This window comes from Hypanus sabinus, chromosome 15, assembly GCF_030144855.1.
Source record: "Hypanus sabinus isolate sHypSab1 chromosome 15, sHypSab1.hap1, whole genome shotgun sequence".
In the NCBI taxonomy this organism is placed as follows: domain Eukaryota; kingdom Metazoa; phylum Chordata; class Chondrichthyes; order Myliobatiformes; family Dasyatidae; genus Hypanus; species Hypanus sabinus.
Window position 1 is genome coordinate 36908773 of NC_082720.1, and position 18430 is coordinate 36927202.

General features: G+C 37.8%; 1 long non-coding RNA gene across 1 annotated transcript in view; it reads right to left on the reverse strand.

The window, feature by feature from the left end:
- Nucleotides 1-3400: 3400 nt before the first annotated feature.
- The window catches only part of LOC132405428 (uncharacterized), a 43697-nt gene continuing 28667 nt past the window's right edge, over nucleotides 3401-18430 (reverse strand). Inside the window, exon 3 of the long non-coding RNA XR_009515865.1 lies at nucleotides 3401-11054. This is a non-coding gene — a long non-coding RNA (uncharacterized LOC132405428). The remainder of the gene's footprint in view (nucleotides 11055-18430) is intronic.

Below are 18430 nucleotides of genomic sequence, written 5' to 3' on the forward strand. Positions count from 1 at the left end.
TACTTCCAAGCGTCTTAAAACTTTTCCCTCTCATGTGAACCATTCCAGCCCTGGGAAAAAGCCTCTGACTATCCACACAATTAATGCCTCTCATCATCTTATACACATTTATCGGGCCACCTCTCAACCTCCGTCGCTCCAAGGAGAAAAGGCCGAGGGTAAGAATGCTATCCAGTCATAAAAATTGTCATACAGTTATACATTACTTTTATGGGAGATGTTCTGCAAGTATTGTAATATTAGTTAAAATTTGTATTCCAACCTTGCTGCCTGACACCCCCTGTCCCCACCCACACCCCCGCATCTGCACAGAAAGCAGAACTCAGTATGTGGAAACATGAATGAATACGATGGCCATTTTCATTGCTGTGACACTTAAGTACTTTCAGGCGTCCACACCTGGTTTTAGTTCTCATCCTTTGCCTGAAGTTAATTATCTAAGTCCAAATGTGGGGTAAATCCTCTGTGAAAATGAGCATGAATCAGTCCCACTAAACGAATCACTTTGTGCCATTAAATTGAAGAATAATTTGGGGCTGTATCACTAAAAGTTGGATTAAACTTGACTAGTGGATACATAGGCAGGGATTTTACTGGAGCCATCAATTAATCTGATTCCATTTTATTCTAAACAGCAAACAAACAAGGAAAATAAAGTAATTAATTCTGAATAATTCTCAATGGATGGTTTTAAACCCCTGTAGAATGAGTTAATGGGATGCAAAATAAGTTAAAAACTTCCACTCATAACCCCAACCTGATTCCAACTGGGGAGAAGCAACTTCAGTGTCAGGATGTACGTTTGTCTCTTAAATATTGAAATGATACAAGAATATCGAAGCAGGAGTAGAACATAGCCCCTGGCATACTCACCACTCCTTTGATCAGAACCAATTCCTCAGCCTCAGCCTCTTTCCTGTGCCAACTCAACATTGATTTTAATTCCCCAATCTTTCAAAAATTGATATACTTCCTTAATAAATACTTACTACATTCCAGCCTCACAACCCTCCAATTAAATAATTCCCTAAATTCACCACCCTCTGGAGGAAGAAATTCCGAGGCATTTTTAAAAAAGACAGACACCTTTATCTTATAACTACATCACCTCATTTGAAATTCTGATACTGCTGAAATATCTCTGCATGTACCCTTAGGATTTTATATTTTTCAATAAGCTTGCCTCTCATTCTTCTAGAAGACTATAAATCAATATTTCTGGCTGTTGTGGCTAAGGCGACCCTCATATCCCAGCACTCTGCCAAGTGAATGTCTTCTGGACATTTTCCAATATTAGTGTATCCTTTCTAAATAAGGACAGGGAAATCCACACGGTATTCCAGTTGAGGCCTTGCCAAATCCCTGCGCAATTAAAACAAAGTTTGTTTGTTTGTTTGTCTGTCTGTTTATTTATTTATTTGTTTGTTTGTTTGTTTATCTATCTATTGCTGTACAGTGCGGAACAGGCTCTCCCAGTCCTTTGAGCTGCATCACCCAACAATCCCCAATTTAATCCTAACCTAATCATGGGACAATTCATAATGACCAATTAACCTACTAACCAGTACGTCTTTGGACTGTGGGAGGAAACCAGAGCACCTGGAGGAAACCCACACAGTCATAGGAAGGACATATAAACTCCTTACAGGCCATGGTGAGAATTGAACCCAGGTCGCTGGTACTGTAAAGTGTTGTGCTAACTACTATGCTACCACATTTCTAAACTCCATCACCAATCCTCCACTATGGGTTTAAATAAAGCAGCTCCTGTCAATAAGCAGCCAATGGGCTGATAAATAGTATCAGCAAAGCATCATGCAATCGTCACCTCCAACAACTGAGAATTGATCAATAGCCTGTCACTCCTGATATTAAGAGATACCACTGCTGAAAACCCAACTCCATCAAAATCCTGGTTATCACTATTAGCCAGAAACTTGTTGGCCAGCCTCAAAATTACTGTGGTGATAAGATCAGGTCAAAGACTGCATCGTGTGGTGAATGACTGACTTCTAGACACTCCCAAGGCCTTTAATGCCGCAGTTTTTGCTGAGCTTGGCAAATAGCTTGTGGACGTTTCATCACCAGTCAAGACGGCATCCTTAGTGTGAGTTGTTGGTGTTTTTCTCTGGGCGTGCTCGTGCTTATGTAGGGAACCGTTCACTTGCCTCAGTCTTGAGTGGCTACCCCTTCAGTTGACCTTGAATTCTATAGACTCGTGTTTCTTTGACTCTTAGGGGTTTGCAGATGGCATCGATTTGGTTTAGCAAGTCATCAGAAGAGAATCACACTCCTAAAACTACTCATGCCTGCTTCGTGTTTGCCTGTGCCAGTGTCCCAGAGAGAAAAAGCAACATCTGTGCACTAAGAATGTCAACTCGAATGGCAATGAAACGTGTGCAAGCAAATTGCCAAACTCAGCGAACTTTGCAACATGAAAAGTCTCAACCTGAGCTACCAATATTCACCACCATCCTAAACTCCCAAGGCCCTTCAACCTCTTGCAAGGCACGAAATCAAGAATATTCTCCAGTTGCCTGAATATGATCAGGTAGATCAACACCGCCCAGGACAAAACAGCTCATTTGACTGATTCCCTTCTTTCCATTCCGGACCATTCACTTCTTTCACAAGTGATGGATCCTTGCTGCAGGGTGTACTGCTATGAGATACGTATGATCACTCCCTGGGTTACTCAAACAACACTGCCCAATCCCCTCTCAGTCATATACCATCCAGATTTGTAACACTGTATATTATTGTTATTAATCCTTATCATTCCATCAGAATCCTGGGACTTCCTTCACAACAATACTGAGGCAGAACTGTTACCAGAAGGACTACGATAGATTAAGAACATATCTCTCAAAGGTAATTGTTAGTGACACCCATTTTCCTGAAAATCACTAGACAATGATTCAGTTCCCCTTCAAAGCCATTGTAACTATTCTCAGTTTGGGCCTTTCCCATCTCCTGATCCTTCCATTCCTTTTCCCACATCCTTCCCCTCCTCTTCCTTCTTCCTCCTCATTGCTCCTCAGTCCATGGCGAAGGTTTATTAACAGAAGTCTAGTCAGTTTCTCAAGCTTGTTGACTGTAGTTGCAAAGTGGAGGAAAAATAGTATTAATCAGCCTCTGCTGTTAAATTCAACAGGGCCTGTGGTATACTCAGATTTCCTGTTTCCAAGTTCATATCAGGAAATATATTGATGTTGATACTGAAAGCATTTTCTTTTAGATCCACTAATTGTTTCAAATGGAATTTCTGGGCATTGAGCCTACAGACAAAATGTCAGACCACAAAGTCTCCAAGAGGAACATTTCCATGACTATGTTTTAATGCATTTCTTCAATCCTTGACACAATATTTGAGTACAAACAAAAACTTTCTTGGCAGATATCCTAATGTTGAAGCTCAGCAGTATTTAAAATTAACAATTCTAAAAATTGACCATGAATGTGAACCAAATTTATGCATTATTATATTAAAATTTGTGGAAGACTTATTCATAAAATAGATGTAGGGAAGTATGAGGATACAATACAGAAAGAAACTTGCAATTATCTAGCTCCTCCCACAGCACTTTCAGAATCTCTCAAAGTTCTTCACTTCCAACAAGGAGAGCAGTCACTGTTGCAGTCGAGGTACATGCAGTCAATTACCCAGAGGAAGGTTGTGGGATAAGCAGTGACCAATTGACTCTCTTTAATATAGGCAAAGTTGTGCTCTATTATTTAGGACACTGGATCTCTCACCAATCTTCAAACAGTAACCGTGGGAACTTCCACTTTGACCTAACAGAGTGAGTGGAGCTTTTGTCCTGACAGATGGCGAAACAACTCTGTCTCCAGCAGTACAGCATTCCTTCAGCACTTGCTTTCCTTATTATTTTTGCTTCTATCTTCACAGATTCAAAAGTAAGTGTGTGACCAGCTGAACCAATCTTCACACTACACGCCTTTCTGTGATTGGGACCGATCAGGAAAGTTGGATCGACGTGATCTTGTTCACAGTGGATGTAGACAGTAAAATTATTCATTGTGTCATTGTTTCCTGCTAATATTATACTTTCATAAGCCCATTAGTTGCCACATGTAATGTGGGCTACACTCCATTTAAGTGGGCTGTTTTTATACCATTAATCAATATGTTTTTTTTTGAAGATGCTCTTTACAACATGCTAGGATTACTACTCAGGGTTCTTAATGAATTAGGGCATTCTAAGAGCTGGGTGGTTATTCTCTATAATTTTCCATGCACGAGGGAATTTCAGATTACAAACAGGAAATCCTGGTATTCATTGTGGCCCAGCCCTTAATGTTACCGATTTAACTGAAAGTGCTGGGAGATGCTGGTTTAAGTGTCACAGACACTTACTGCATTCTTGCCGACTAATCATTTCCAGCATTAGTTTTATGGAATGTTGAATTGAAAGAATAATTCATTTTTCCATTACAAGTTTCCATGGAAAACCTTTTCAAAGACATACTTGATCATAGGTATTTTTTTAGTAACTCCTTGTGATTTTATAGACAAAATATTGTCATCTCAGAAACCACTATCTTTGACAGTTAAATTGAAATTGAAAGCCAAAATAAGCTTTAATAATTATTTTAGCCTTAATTCTAAACTGATATTGGTTTGGTATTTCTTTAAAAAAAAATTGATCAGGACTTTTCAGGAACCTTGGTTCATCTCCACAAGAAACCTTCAGCCTATTATTCTAAAACTTTCTTAGCTTGCCTCTCATCTTCCCATTTTCTATTTTTCATTAACTAAGTTCACCTAAAACTTTGATGCTTCTGCTTTGACTGGTGCCCAGTGCTTCTGATTTTGTTGTCCTAAATTTGCCCTGAATTCATCGTCATTGTGTCACTCTCATCCTTGTTTGCAAATCCCACACCTCACTGTCTTACTGTCACTATACAGGTAACTCTCAGCAGCCCTCAGATAACTTTGCATTCTGTTTTTGGCCTCTCACCTATTCTCATTTCAAGTTTTCCATCTTTAGTTACTGTGCATTCAGAGCCTTGACCCTAAAACTCTGTAATTCCTTTCTTAAGCCGTGACATCTTTCTCACTATTTAAAGTGGACTTTGGAACCTATACCCTGACTAAGTCTTACGTCACCAATAGCACCACGTGTTGCTGGGTGTCAATGTATACTCAGTAGTAGCCAAACAACCATCTTAGAGACACTCCATTATCGCAACAACAGTATATAAATCCACGTTGATGTTTTGCTGTTTTTGTTGTTTTCTATGTCTTCTAAATGATAAGTGGTTTCTTCCTTACCATTATTCCCCATTCTTGATTTGCATGTGCACCTGCAACATATATTATGACTTGTCCGGTTAGAATCTGGACTTCCTGTCTGATTGCTGGCAGGTGGTAAGAGTGGGCTCCCTCAGTTTTTCCCCTCTGACCCTCAACACAGGAGCCCCCCAAGTCTGCGTCCTAAGCCGCCTCTTTTACTCTCAGTACACCTATGACTGTGTCGCCACCCACAGCTCCAATCTGCTAATTAAATTTGCAGATGATGCTACATTGATTGGCCTTACCTCAAATATTAACGAGGCAGCCTACAGAGAAGACATCACCCCGACACGAGAAAACAAGCTCTCCCTCAGTGTCACAAAAACAAAGGAGCTGGTTGTGGACTACAGGAGGGATGGAGACAGGCTAACCCCTATTGACATCAATGGATCTGGGGTTGAGAGGGTGAACAGCTTCAGGTTCCTCAGTATACACATTAGTAAGGACCTCATGTGGTCTGTACGTACTGGCTGTATGGTGAAGAAAAGGACAACAACGCCTCTTTCCCTTCAGATGGCTGAGCGCATCCTGACTGGCTGCATCACTGCCTGATATGGGAACTGTACTTCCCTCAATCACAGGACTCTGCAGAGAGTCGTGCAGACAGTCCAGAACATCTGTAGTTGTGAACTTCCCTTGATTCAGGACATTTGCAGCGACAAATGCGTAAAAAGAAGGATCATTAGGGACCTGAGTCACCCCAACCACAAACTGCTCCAGCTGCTACCACCCAGGAAATGGTACTGCAGCATAAATCCAGGACCAACAGGCTCCGGGACAGCTTCTTCCACCAGGCCATCAGACTGATTAACTCACACTGTCACACTTGTATTTCTAAGCTATAATGACTGTTCTTTTGTATGTCTTACTGTACACACTATTTATTACAAATTACTATAATTGCATATTGCACGTTCAGACGGAGACATAAAGTAAAGATTTTTACTCCTCATGTATGTGACAGATGTAAGAAATAATAAAGTCAATTCAAGTCAATTCAAATCAATTCAATACATTTTAAGCATAAAATATTGTGAGCCAATCAATGAACTAGATGTCAGAGTTTTGGATTATTGATTCAGATAAATGAGTTCCAAGGCTACCTGAGAAATTTCAGTTTGGGTAATTAACCATTTGGGAGTAAATCTAACATTGGTTTCATTAATTATGAAACTACAGTACTGTGGAAAACTCTTCGGCACGTATACATAGCTAGGGTGCTGAAGACTTTTCCACAGTATTGAATTAATTTTATTTATTACACTATACTGCTGCCGCAAAAAATACAAATTTTATGACACGTGAGTAAAGGTAAACCTGATTCCGATATGGGTCTCTATTGTGAACTGAGAGTGAGAAGGAGGCAGTGCAAGGGGAATCATGGTTGCAAAAAGGGGAAGGGAGAGGGGAGGGAGCAGAGAGAACCGCAGAAAATTTTTGTAATGACCAACAAACCAGTTGTTTGGAATCAAGAGGCCTTGCTTGGTGTTTCAGGACTGGGTCTGTCTGCATCCAAGCCACCAACCCTGGCACTGCTTCGCTACCACTGGGCCCACATTCCTCCCAGAGCATCCCATTCTCTCTATTCCCAACATCCTTTGCTCCCAATAGATTTCGTCTCTGCTCCACGTAGACAAATACAGCACTTAGGCAACTTAGCTATATATATATATATGACTAAGACTTCTTGCATAGTACTGTATCATAAAACCCTATTTAGTTCATTAACGTCCTTCTGGAATGGAAATCTTCCAGTCTTTTCCATAGATTCCAGACCCATCAATGCAGTTGATCTTGTCTCAATTTAGGACAATTAGAGATTAATAGTGAATGCTACCATCTCTAGTGACCTGCACGTCCTGTGAATGAATAAGTTGCAGAATATAAATGATGTCAGTATGATATAAGGCTGTGGTAGCACTTTGACAAAGATTAAATTGTTCATCCTAAATCTACAATTACCTGAGCACTTTGAAATCACAAAATGTTACATCTAAAGTGCACTTCAGCATGGAGGCTGATAGTACTTTACCACTTCAAATTCCATTAGTTGACTTGTGGTAAGGATGGGTTAGAATTTTAAAATTAACTGTCCATATTAAATAATTATTTTCTGGAAATCTATCTGGAAATTTTCTGAAAATTTGTTTGGAAATCTATAATCCATTAACATAAATATACTGTGAATATGAATTTTTGAAAATAGAATCAGACACTAAGATTTTAGTGATTCATAATTTGTTTTAATTTATGTTTATTACATTAAGATTTCACATTGGGGGGAACGTACTCACAAATAGAATTTAAAGGATTAATTTTTTCCACAATAATCCAGGAGCTTTCATGAACGCAGTTTTGGTGGTCTCCTCATTGTATAGCTGCCAAGCCTTGCCCCCAAGAACAGTATTTCCAGGAATCCCCTTATCATTATTGAAGGGATTCCTGGGAAAACTGGACCCTGAGGAGAAGGTCAATGGAAGATCGGAAATGAAGACCTGTGAATAAAGAACAACATTCCCAAGAGAAATATTATGCTATATTCCTTCTTTCATCACCAACAGAATAAAATATCTGGAAATACTTTGTAGATTTATTTTGGAAGCACATAAACAAATCTGATTTAAGATAGATTTATACCTTTATGCTGATATAATATGCAAGCTGTGCTTTGGGGATTCTGTAAAATATATTAATGATTTTAAGTTCATATTGAATTATTTATGATTGGAAACTCTAAGGCAAGAGATATATACTACCCTTTTAAATGTTTTATGAGCTATACTGAATTTTACATTCTAATATGTAGAGAAAAGTCTCTGGGACTTCTGTGGGCTTGACTGGATCAGAAAACCAGGCAAAAGAATAAACTTCTTACAGGAACTTTAAGGAGAATGAATCAAACATATTGAATTGCATATCCATTTTGTCACTCTTATTTCCTAAAGTTTCTTCCCTAGGATTCTTGTTCCATAAAATATACATTCTTATCCTTAAACTAGAAAACCAGTGCTGATCTCTGCTGATCAGTAAGTCAATCAACACCTGAAAGAATATAATTGTTTTGTGTTCTTATAATTGCTTCCACCCAAGATATTACTCAAAATGTCTTATTCAGCTGCTGTTATCTGCTTAATTTTCTCAACTGTCCTACTTCTACCGTTTGTATTTCAGATTATCAATACCCATGGCTTTCACTTGAATATCATTCATCCAAGTTAATTTTCCTTTATAAAATCTGACTTGATTTAGTAGATGTAAAATATAGATTTAAATTTGATTATTTCCAATTAAAAGTATGTTCGGCTACAAATTAAACGTCCTGAGGACCGAAGTACCAACTATCTAAGTAGCCGTTATCTAGAATCCTGTTGGAACACAAATCCAGCATGTGCCCAGCTGATAATGAAAGTTCACAGCAGCCTTGTCAACATGTCCAAATTTTATCACTTGTTCCCCAATCCTTAAGTACAAACTGCCAGCCTGGTCCAATTTGAACTAAACCTGGAGAACTTACAATTGTTTTTGAAGCCAACTAACATTAACCCAGCACTAAAATCACAAAAGCAACAATTGAATAATTTTATTTGCATCTTTGTTTTGCATACTGGAAACGGAGTATAAATAGGAAATATTGTTATTACTATTGCTTATCTAGTTGTATTTTACCAAATTCAAACATGTAACTACTTTGCTGAAAAATTTGTAGTTCAGAGCTATTCTTTCTTAAATTTGCTTTTTCTTTTCAAACAAAATCTTGTCCAATTACATGCACTGGTAGATGGAACTAAAGTCATAGCATAATAGTAGCTACACATTCTATTAAGCTTCTGAAATTTGGTTCTGTGGAAGTTGATAAGAAGCAAATTTCAGAATTAGAGTAGAACATGCAGTTGCCGTTTTATAGGAGCATACACACTGAGGTGAATTCTAGACCATTGTGCTTTACTGAAATCTTTTATCTTACTTGGAACTATACTGAAAGTACTTCTGTGAATTGTTAGTTTAGAGTTAGTCTCACGGAAGGGGGGCAGGAAATGGATTGGGAGTTGCCCCTTCACAAAAGGAGGCTCACAAAACTTTTGAGTATTTACTCATGAACTCTCCCTACTTAATGTCTCTAACTAATACCCCTGATTGGATAAGAATCTTGCAATTATGTTTAAATTCTGAAATATTATACCAACAATTAAAGAGATGAAAAACATGCAATCTAATGTCAGTGAGGAAAGAATAACACTGAGGATTAATTGCTGCCAATTACTAATACCCTGTGACAGTAACAAATGGCACCCTTTTCAAGTTAAAAAAGACTGTTTTTAAGCATGAAATTACCATATGCCATAATATTATGTGTATTAATATACTTTTCACTAGACAACTGCACAATGTGATATTGCTCTTGCATTTTTGTTAAACAAATTTGTTCCTGTAGCAAATACTTTCTCTGCTCTCAGCAGCAGCACAATTACGGACAGGAAAAGAGCCGGAACCATGAGAAGATGACCTCCTGATAAGGAACATTTTGCACGTTCCCATGGGTTTGAAGTCTGGCTGTCGTTGAGATAATTTTTAATGAATTTGTGTGTAACAAGAAAAACTGCACCTCCTCCCTCCTTAGTACAAATCTATCTAATTCACAGTGTTTTTAGAATCTGAAAATCTAAGCTCTTGTTAGACAATTTCTTTTGTATCTTCATATGTGCATCTTGTCTTTACTACCCAACTTTTATGATAAGATTTTCTTTTAGTAAATAAAATTAACCTGATTACTTTGAAAGGGTTATGACTTTAAATATATATTTTATTATTCAACAATAAACATATTATAGTGTTTGCCTCAAAAGAAGGAAAACTCATCAACGATCTTTTTATAGATGCAATAAGCAGACTTACAGATAACATTACCTCCAGGCTGTGCGTTGCTGTCCCACTCTTCATTCCAGGCCATTGCTGCAGTGTCCATCCTCCAGAGCTACAGTGCTTCATCTCAGACTCACAACTGACCAGAGATGCAGCACTGCACCTATGGCTGATTCACATGTCAGGCCTCAAGTTTAATTGTTCATTCTGGAAGCCTATGCCCTTTGCTGTGGAGTGAGGTAACTGTTGAGGACTCTCAACTCTGATTCCCTGAGCTGTAACAACCTTGTGCTAACTGCTACGCTACCATGGAGCCTAGTGAAAGCCCTTTAAAAATTTTCTTGTCAACTTTTCCTAGACAGTGAGGAATAATTATTTGGGCCCCACAAAAAAATTATTGCTTTTACTTGTGCCTTTCCGAGAAAATAAGCATAAATCATGAATTTTACTTTTGCTGGAGAACTTTCAGACTGTTTCTTCTTTCTGCTAATCTTTTTTGGCCGAAACATTTTACATAATTAAAATCTCTTTTGTTTCTCTAGCACTTTGTGAATGATGGAATATTTGAAACAAAAATAGCATGTTGTTAACTTTATAGTTCTCCTTCAATTCAAACAAGCAAATGATGAAAACCCTGAGGCAATGCATGTGATTCACTCAATGCAACCTGGCCTGTATTAAATTTTCAGAACTGTACTTTCTGCTCAAATGTAAAATAGCAAAAGCAACTTATGGAAATAATGAAATTAGCATCTAGCCAGATACTTTGTCCCAGTGTTTCACGTTTGATGACCTTTCGCCTTTGTATTTGCGTTGGCTGCCCACTGGGAATGTCTTGGTTCCTTGTCCAATCGTGAACAATCGTGGGTGGTCTCACCTTCACGAAACAAAAGGGAAAACACTTAAATTTCTACTTCAAATGAAATTAAGTGCATATTAAATTTGTTCGAAAATAATTGAATTTGCCATGTTAAGGGTTTCAGCTTTTTCAACTGAATATTAGTATTATTTCAAAGTTAAATTATATCAATTAAAGCATTTAGGAATAAATGTCAGTATTAAAATTGATTTATGGTTAATATTGATAACATATAAAGATGCTCAAATGATGTACTATCCTGAAAATATTATGATGATTGCTAATGTCGATATTTCAGAGCAATTGAATACTCCTCAACCATCTAATAATGAATCAAATAATCACAGTTACAAAAGTGACCATACGAGTTTCGGCTATAGGTAATCCTTTTCAAATATGTATTTTCTCCTTTCATGTCCTTTTTTAAATTCATAGTTCAGCTTATTTAGTGCTGTCCTGCAGTTTTTTTCCTTCCATTCCCACACTTCTGCGTCACGATCTTTTTTTGTCTTGCAGGAGCAAAGCACCATTTTTCCCATGTGAGATTTAGCATTTCTCCCAGGAGTTAGCTAGTTTGTTGACCAGATGGTTTAAGCTAAGTTGTCAGCCCTTCAGAAGTTTTTTTTTCCCAAGTTCTTAGCTAAGTAGAAAGAATAAGATTCTCATGACATAGAAATACAAAGTTGGAATGTGATTAAGTCACAGCTTTGTCATTTAATGAGATCTTGACTACACTTTTCCATCAATTCCATTTTCCCACCCAATGCCATTTCTCACAATTCTTTTGTAGTAAAAATCAATCTCAATCTTGAATGTACTCAAATATTCTGAGGTAAAGCATTTTGAAGAAGCACTGTAGGATGTATAAGTTTACCTGTAGGCAGAGTTAACTAACTGATGCTGCTGTTAGTTGTAAGCGTATACTATAAGGTGTGTTCTGTTGTAAGCTGTTAGTTGACTGAAAACTGCATTGTCAAGGAACACTACACACATATTATCCTTTGACTAAAAACACTTGTTTTTCTTTCTCCAATGTCGAAATATTCTTTTTTTGAAGCAACTAAGATTATCAGATTATCAGAGATTTATCACATGAAACTGAGAAGAAATTCAGTATGTAAAGTCAGTTCCAGCGGACAGGATGGATGAGATCTATAGTGAGATCCAACAGCCACAAAGGAAGTTTTGCAATGCTCCATGGAGAGTGAAGAGCACGACGAGGCACAGAAGAAGTCAGGGTCATCTATTGCAAATAAGGAAGAACTCAGTTGTGATGACCTCTTATACCACTGGACAGACTTTTGAAGTCAAGAGAGTGTAACTACTCCAGTGCAATAGTTTTTCCACTTTAAAACTCTCCTGCACAGGTTTACTGTCATCGTTAGATATGACAGGTAACCACCAGCAGGATTGGCAGTGTTCTAAATTGTTCTGTATTTCGGATAAATACAAAATTCATTACTCAGTTAAATGGTAGTTTGTCCTTGTTATATCTTTTAAACTATTTCCATAAAATGTTGGCTAATTGGGACAAAATGTTCTGGTCCCAATGTGTCCCAATTAATGAAAATCCGCTGAATTGAGATAGACAAGGACTGGTTAGAGATAGTCAACATAGCTTTGTGTATGTTAAGTCATGTCTAACCAATCTATTAGAGTTTTTGAGGAAGTTACCAGGAAAGTTGATGAAGGCAAGGCAGTATACATGGTATATAGCAAGGCCTTTGACAAGGCCTCATATGGGAGGTTGGTGTAGAAGGTTCATTCGCTTGGCATTCAAAATGAGGTAGTAAATTGGATTCATGGAAGAGGCCAGAGAGTGGTAGTAGATGGTTGCCTCTCTGACTGGAGGCCTGTGACAAGTTCTCTGCCAGAGTTCTATATCAATGACCTGGATGATAATGTGGTAAACTGGATCAACAAATTTGTGGACACCAAGATTGGGGGTGTTGTGGACAGTGAGGGAGACTATAAAAACTTTCAGCAGGATCTGGACCAGCTGGAAAAATAGGCTGAAAAATGGCGGATGGAATTTAATGCACTCAAGTGTTAGGTGTTGCACTTTGGAAGGACCAGGCAGGGTTAGGCATTGAGGACTGCAGTAGAACAGAGGGATCATGGGAATACAGACTCATAATTCCTTGAAAGTAGCATCACAGGTAGATAGAGTCGTGAAGAATGCTTTTGGTATGTTGGCCTTCATAAACCTATGCATTGAATACAGGAGTTGGAATGTTCTGTTGAAATTGTATAAGATATTGGTGAGACCTTATTTAGAGTATTGCATGCAATTTTGTTCACCTACCTACAGGAAAGATGTAAAAAAGATTAAAAGAGTGCAGAGAAAATTTAGAAGAATTTTGCTGGGAATTGAAGGTTTGAGTTACAGGGAAGGGTTGAATAGGTTAGGACTTTAGGAAGGTAGAACAACTTCATTTTATCTGCAAAAAGCAGAATTTCCTGGTGGCCAACCATTTTAATTCCAATCACCATTCTCATTTTGACACGTTGATCCACGGCCATCTCTACTGCCATGATGAGGCTACTCTTAGGTTGGAGAAGCAACACCTCATATTCCGCCTGGGTAGTCTCCAACTTGATGGCATGAACATTGATTTATCCAACTTCAAATAATTTTCCTCCCTCTAATTTTTCTCCCTGCCTCTGGTATCGGTGGGTGACAGGGAAACCCAAGTGGTGTTGTGAATCTGTGAAGAAAAATGTTCTGTGATAATAGGTAGGTGAATGGGATTAGTAGGAATGTTCTCAGACCTGGCATGCTGTCAATGGACAAAAGTGCAGCCTTCTGAATCATGAGGGAATACGGACATTAATTGCATGATGTCCCAGTAGGTTGGAATGCTTCAGGCAGCAGCTCTTGATGAGACTCATTGCTGGAAATATTGAAGAGCGTCAGGGCTGATGTGGCAGTGAGCAATCTGCCTCTCCAACATTGGCTGGATATCAGAAATAGACAGCCATCAAAAACAAGCTGGAAGACTCAGATGCCAAATGATAAGCAATCTGGTCCCAGTGGCTCCATAGATGCTTCATTCAGCATGTTGTGTTTGTTGCTCTGGCTCCAGTATTTCTATTATCTTCAACGGTGCAGGTAAGGCACTCTCAAGCCAACCTGCTTTCTTCTATTGTCATCTGTTTTCAAGATCAAGACCCAGCATAACTTTCAGCTGTGTTTTCAAGATCCAGTGTTGCAGTTACAATGTCAAATGTGGGTTCCACGCCAATTGACATTATGATTACATGCCTGGAGTCATTTTTATGTTAGAATGTCATTGTGATTCAAGGTGGCCTTCGTTGCACTAGAACATGTTTGTCATATTTCTTGTTCAGTTTGACTCTTCACTTATGTGATTAAAGGTCACTTTTGTTGCCCATGGATGTGTTGGTCATATTTCTTGATCTGTTTGACACTTCACCTCAATTGCATATTCCCAATAAAGACTAAACTTTTTAATTTCTTGCTGATAAATCATGCCCTTCTAATAGAAAGGAGACAATGAGAAACAGATGGTTTTTGGTGACAAACAACATTGCATATTTATTAAGTGTTATTCTTCAACCTCAAACCATAAGACCAGCTTACAAGATGACCTTTCAATAGCATGATCTAATTGTTGCAATCTTATCTGAAAACCCCAAATCCATTTCTGCTTAATATTATAAGCTATATAGTTGTTTTGAAATTGTAACCTGGAGCATGGTCAGTAACTTTAATCCTTCTCTTTCTTATCATACCCAACTCTGGTTATTCGATGTAGCCAACTTGAAAACCAACAGTAGTCACTATGGTCGATCTTTTTATCTATAATTTCCTTCTTCGACTACCATGAGGTACTTCTCTTCTGATATTAAAATATGTTGCAAAGTCTTATTGCTCAAGCAAGTCACCCAAATTTTCCAATGCTTTTGTATTCACACAGAACCAGATGTTAAATATTTGCTCTTCTAAAAAGGCCCACAAGTAAAATAGACACACTGGATTTGATACATATTGTATTTATATAATTACTGCCAGAGTGTTTTAACAGCTCAGGCCATTTGTCTTACCTAGATGTGTTAAATAAATTACTGTTCTTTACACATACTTTTACTTGGCCACAAAGTACTTGTGCTCATTATATAAATACATGATGATTGACAACCATTTTAATTATAAACTGTGTTTCATGAAGCCGGCACATTGGAATCTCAACTGTAATCAAAGTTTTCCTCTGTTTACATTCAGTACTGATATACAGTATCTGAAATAACAAAATAATGTAGCTGAGTAATTCATCACATCAGTGACGTTAAACATAAGAAGGCCCATCTACTGCCATTCTGCTACTTTGATGTTGTCTTTAAAATTTGAATCATTTGATAAAAAAGAGCATACCTTACATGCAAAGAGTTACAAGCTTTACAACTGGGTTTAAATCTACTCAACACTGTAAGAATCTCTTTTCATGGACTGCATCATTACTAGATTAGTTTCTATCACTTTCTCAGGAACAATAGAGGTAATGGAATGCTAGCCTTGCCAGTGACTCCAGGCTCCTAAGTATATACGGTATATGCATAAAGAGATCCCTGGTTCCATCTGTGTAAAAAGAACACTTCTTTATGAACATCAAAAAAATTACTGTTTCTCCTTTTTCCACATCTACTGCTTTGGCTGGCTAAGTATTTGCACCATTTTCAGATTTTATTCCTGTTTTCTTCCCCTCTCCTGTACCACTGCACAGAATTGGTGAACAATAGCCAAAGATGATGAGATACTGTATATTTTATTGTAAAAAATCTGGAGAGGATGCAGGAGTGGGCTCTCAGTTGGACAAATATTGACGAGTTAACTTTCCCGATTGACAGACCATTGTGTGCACGATTGTTCCTAATATTAATAAATATGCAAAAACAGTTCTAATACATTCAATTCTAAAAAAGACCGTAGTGCTGGAAATCTGGGATGTGGAGAAAATGTTGGAAATATACAGCACATGAGGCAAATTCTGTGAAAGAAAAATAAACATCATGCTTGGGTTAAAGACCGTTCTTCAGGATTGGGAGGTAGAGGTAAAAAGCAGTTCTGAATTGTCTTACTGCTTATTTCTCGCCAACTAGCAGTGAAAGAACTCACTGCTTTTTGAAGCACACACAACTGATGCTATTTCAAAACTGTTCCAAGCATTCTGTAGTGTCTAACAGCCACACATGTGCACACATCTGACTGTAGTTGGGAACTGTTCAGAAGCAGTCTCCTGTCCCAATTAAATGGCATAGAGTCCCAAATAAATGAAGGGAATCCCAGCTATATCCTTAATTAGTTTTTGTTTTTTAAGAGTTGTCCCAAATAAGTGGCTGCCCTGATTAACCAATGGCTCAAATAACCAGAATCTGCTGTAAATGAAAGTGTAATGAATTGAAGACAAATAGGTCTGTAATTTGGCCGTCTTAGCTTATCCGTTTAATGCATAGCTACTTGACACATAGCAGGGAAGGTTTTCATGAGGTGGGTGCTAAAGAAAGGGACTCAGGCAAGGGTTACAACCATGTATCGCCTATGTACAGCATATGTGAATGTGTAATGACCATGCAGCAAAAACTGGCCTCCTATCATCCTGGGTCTCCTTACGACTAGATTAAGACCTCAGACCCTTAAAATTGATGGGAAGCTTTTGTGCAGCAGCTGCCACTATGTACAGAATTGAGACACATCAAAAGATTTTCTTTCTTCAGAACCTGAGTGAAACCAAACCATTCTCACTCTCAAGGGGAGAAGAAAAGGAGAGTAAAATAATATTATTAATCTTCCAGGTATATTTTCTTCAGAGAAACTGAAAATAAATCTTAGTTTCAAATAAACTGAAAATCATACAGGTTATTTCAAAGCATTTGACGTGAAATAACAGAACAATAGGATATTAATTTGATATTGGTCTGATTAGGGAAGTTGCACATTGTTTTATAGGCATCGATACTTCAGTGATTATGCAGAAAAAAGCTGGAGTTATGCTACATTTTTAAGAGTAATGTGCAGGTGTTCCTACTGTCATATGAGACTCAAGCCAGGAATGATTGTCAATATTAAATAGATGCTGTTAGTACGATGTGTCAAGGAAATAAAGCTAAGATATTGTGATGGCTTTGGTAATACAAGTTTTATGAGACACTCTGCTTTTATTGTAGAAGTATACATGAAATTTTACATGTCATAGCAAATAATGGCATGCAGATTGAAGAAGAAGCCTTCTCTAATATATTTGGTATCTTTTCATGTGAATGCTGCAGCTTAGTATGAATCCAAAAAAATTTACACCTTTGCATATATCCCACTTGCAAAATATCTTTAACAAACTGATGGCATCTCATTTGTGAGCTAAACTCCAGGGTAAAAGAGTGGTCCCTTTCTCCCAACGTCATAAAGAAAAGGAGAAAAAAGTAGAGAACAGTAGAGTATTATAATAGATTCTTTATTTATATTATGAAAATTGAGGAAGATATGTATCAGGCGCATTGAAAAAGAAGATTTTCCTAATACGTACTTCTTGAATTGTAAAATTGACTGTTAATGAAAAAAAGCACATCAATTTCTTTTGAACTTTTAAAAGACAGAAAGGAAGGTAATTTATCTGGGACATTTGTTGAGATTTCTGGGACTAAGGATTTGTAAACCATCTGCAGTGAGAAAAAGCAGCAGCTGTCAGTGAAGCCCAACCCCTTTTTCATATATAAACCCAGACATAGTAAATTTCAATACCATGAAAGGAAATGCTTTACTTTCGAACTGCCCAAGAGTTCATGTTATTCTTTATTCCTGTCTCCAATTCCAGACATCTTTTCTACTTTCCCACAGTTAATTTGTTCATTCTGTCTGTAAAAAGTGGGCTGGGATGTGTCATATCTTTGTTGTGCTGAGAACAGTATGCAGATAGAGCAAAGTGCTTCTAGTCAAGAGTGCTTGCATTTTTGGTCATTTAGCCGCAGGGTCTCCTTAACTTTCTTTTCAAACCATTTCTGGTGCTTTCTGGTGGAGAAGCCAAGAGTCTCTTTGAAGGTGTTAATTATGGTGAACTTCAAGGCAATTCAAATGCTTCGTGTCTCCAATTGGATGCTACACGTGTAAAGCTCATCTGAAGGATCATTGAAACCTTCACCTTTAGAGTCTTAGAGTTATGCAGCACAGAACAAGGCTCTTTGGCTCACTATGTCCAAGTTAACCATCAAATACTCATCCGTTTTAATTCCATTTTCCTGCAATTAATCCTATATATTCTATGTCTCAGTAATTGAAGTGCTTTGATACTTAAATTTTGCGACTATCTGACTTTAACCACAACCCCACCCCCCACCCCCACCCCAGTAGAAATTTCCATTTGCTATCCTCTGGGTAAATG